A 3,055-nucleotide genomic window follows, 5' to 3' on the forward strand; every position below is an offset into this window, starting at 1 on the left:
TATATATTCATAATAGAAATCTGCGAGTGTGAAAAAATAGGTACCATCTTTTTGAATCGAACTCGGTATCTTTTGCTGTCTAAACTATACAGATATCTTAACTTACAGTATATATGTGCATATATATGTGTATATGTATGTATATATGTATATGTTTATATATATAATCGAACTCGGTATCTTTTGCTGTCTATACAATACAGATATCTTAACTTATGCTACGTTCGCATCAAGCCCGGATCCGGTCCGAAACCTGGACGTTTGCGTTCGATTGGTTCGAACCAACCAAGCTTGTTGCAGCTTGGTCCAAGAAAAAGAAAAAAAAAACACAAAAAAAACCGTACGATTTCAGGATACAAATGGATCTCAGATCCATCGGTCCGGATCCGGAGTCTGGATTAGAAATCGTACGAATTTGATGTGAACGGTCCTATATCATTACCATTGAACTCATTTTTTACGGCTTTTTCTCCGGACTCCGGAGTTGAACAGTCTTAATGAGATGTTAATTCTTTACTACTACTTACTACTCCCTAGTTTATCTTCATAAATCTTCTATCCAAGCTTCTATTTAATTTTCTTGTAGTTCATATGGTCTTCTTCAACATTGTGATATCTTTTATTTCGTCGTCGGTCTTAAACTTTTCTAAATTAATTTCTTACGACTGCACTTCCTTATCTTAACTCTGGATCCACAGTAATATCTTCAACATGTTACAAATATATAAATTCTAAGAGAAATGTACAGTAATTAGTAATGCCCTTTAAAGTAATCGCCATACTTCATTTATCTTACCTCTACATATGTACCCTACCATATTTTCAACACTATAGTTAAACATCGACACAGTAAATGCATATTTGTTCACCACCACATTTATCCTTGGGTTGTCCAATACGGTAACGTGAACGTTAAAAATCTAGGCCCAGAGGTAAATGTAAGTAGAATGTTTGTGTATTTCCGTAATTAGACCAATCTTCTTTGAGTGATCATGAATTTTGTTCTATTTTATCAAAACTAATCGCGATGTTTAACATACTAGATGGTAATCGAGCGATGCAAGCTCACCTCTAGTAGTAGTAGTAGTAGTTTTACGAATACTTAAATACGATTGTAGATACCCTAGAGAAAGTTATCCTGGAGGATAAAGAAATTGTGTTACTCGGCGATTTAAACATTGATTATGTCCTTGATGAAAATCTGTCAGAAAATCCTATAGTATGATTGAGAATTTATTTGTGATGAGACAATTAATTTTAGATAAAACCAGAGTTACACCACACTCCTCAAGTTGTATTGACTTAATTCTTACAACAATGCCGGAACAGCATCATATTAGTGGTATTGCAAAAATTGCCGTAAGTGATCATTTCTTGGTCTATAGTTGCCTAAAAATTGACACAAAACAAGTTAAACATAAGACAATTCATTTCAGAGATTACAAACACTTTGATGAAGAAAGATTTCTTCATGATATTAATTGTTCTCAGAATTTACTAAGCATTCCTAATGAAAACGATGCAAATAGAGCTTGGGATATATTTTATGACTCTTTCACTAATATTTGCAACAAACATGCACCCATCAGAAATACAAGAGTCAAACATAGATACTCCCCGTGGATATCACCTGAATTGATTAAACTAATGTATAAAAGAGATTACATTAAAAGCAAAGTTATGAATAATCCTGAACATAAATCAGAATATAAACGGCTTAGAAACTTGATAAATGCCAAGATTAAAAAGGCGAAATATAATTACTTTAACTCTATCAATATTAGATATAGTAAAAATCCAAAAAAAATGTGGAATGAATTAAGTAAATTAACGGGTAAAAATACGAAAAACACATATTCTTCTAATATCGAGTGTAATGACTTCAATTTTATTTTACTAATATTGGCGAAAAAATGTCAAAAACCTTTGGAAACAATTTTTCTAAAATGGAAAAATCCACCTTGTGAATATTCCTTCTCCTTTGATTATATAAATGTTCATACCATACTTGATAGACTAAAACAACTACCTGAAAAAAATCTTGATGTGTTAGACCTTGATAGTAAACTACTTAGATTAGCGGCACCCTTTATCTCTGTTTCTCTTTGCCACATTTTTAACCTTTCTTTAACTTCTGGCTGTGTTCCGGATGATTGGAAAATTGCGCGGACAACGCCAATTTATAAAGGAAAGGGTAGTAAAGAGTGTATGAGCAACTTTAGACCAATATCCACTGTAAGTCATATTGCAAAGATTGTTGAGAAAGAGGTGCAAGCTCAATTGACTTCCTATCTTAGTGATTATGATTTAATCAATATTGATCAATTTGCGTTTCTTAAGAATCACTCTACAGTTACTTGTTTACACAGAGTCGTTGATAAATGGCTTGAATGCATGGATGACTCCGAGATGATTGGAGCATGTTTGTTAGATATTTCTAAGTGCTTTGACACTATTGATCACTCAATTCTACTATACAAACTTGCTAACTATGGTGTAAATCCAAATGCTATTGAATGGTTCAAAAGCTATCTTAAAAATAGAAAACAATTTGTATACTGCAATAATAGCAAATCAAAATTGAATTCCATTAACATTGGTGTTCCTCAGGGTAGTGTTCTAGGACCTATTCTTTTCCTCTTATTTATTAATGATATTTCACAATCTATCGGAAATGGTATCTGTAGCATTTTTGCTGATGATGTAGTTGTTTACACATCCAGTAACAACGTAACCATAATTAATGATTTATTACAAAATATAATGAACAATGTAAAAAAATGGTATAATGATAATCACCTTTCCATTAATACCGATAAAACTAAAATAATGCTTCCCAGAAATAATCACTCTAGGACCATTAATAACACCTTAAATATTGTTCTTGATAACACAAAACTTGAACAAGTTTCCAGCATAAGGTACCTAGGAGTTATAATTGACGACACTCTAAGTTGGAAACAACATGTGCACAATATTTCTAAAAATGTGGGATTTAAAATTACAATGTTGGGCAAAATGTCAGGGTTTCTTAATAAATCACTATTAGAAACTC

The 3,055-nt window shown here is 32.1% G+C and overlaps 1 protein-coding gene across 1 annotated transcript in view; it reads left to right on the top strand.

Moving 5' to 3' along the window:
* The window catches only part of LOC117104528 (leucine-rich repeats and immunoglobulin-like domains protein 1), a 50,286-nt gene that overhangs the window by 834 nt on the left and 46,397 nt on the right, over nucleotides 1-3,055 (top strand). The gene's annotated exons all lie outside the window — the stretch shown is intronic.

Source organism: Anneissia japonica, unplaced genomic scaffold (assembly GCF_011630105.1).
Source record: "Anneissia japonica isolate Jap-2015-1 unplaced genomic scaffold, ASM1163010v1 scaffold284931_len208951_cov167, whole genome shotgun sequence".
NCBI classification, from domain to species: domain Eukaryota; kingdom Metazoa; phylum Echinodermata; class Crinoidea; order Comatulida; family Comatulidae; genus Anneissia; species Anneissia japonica.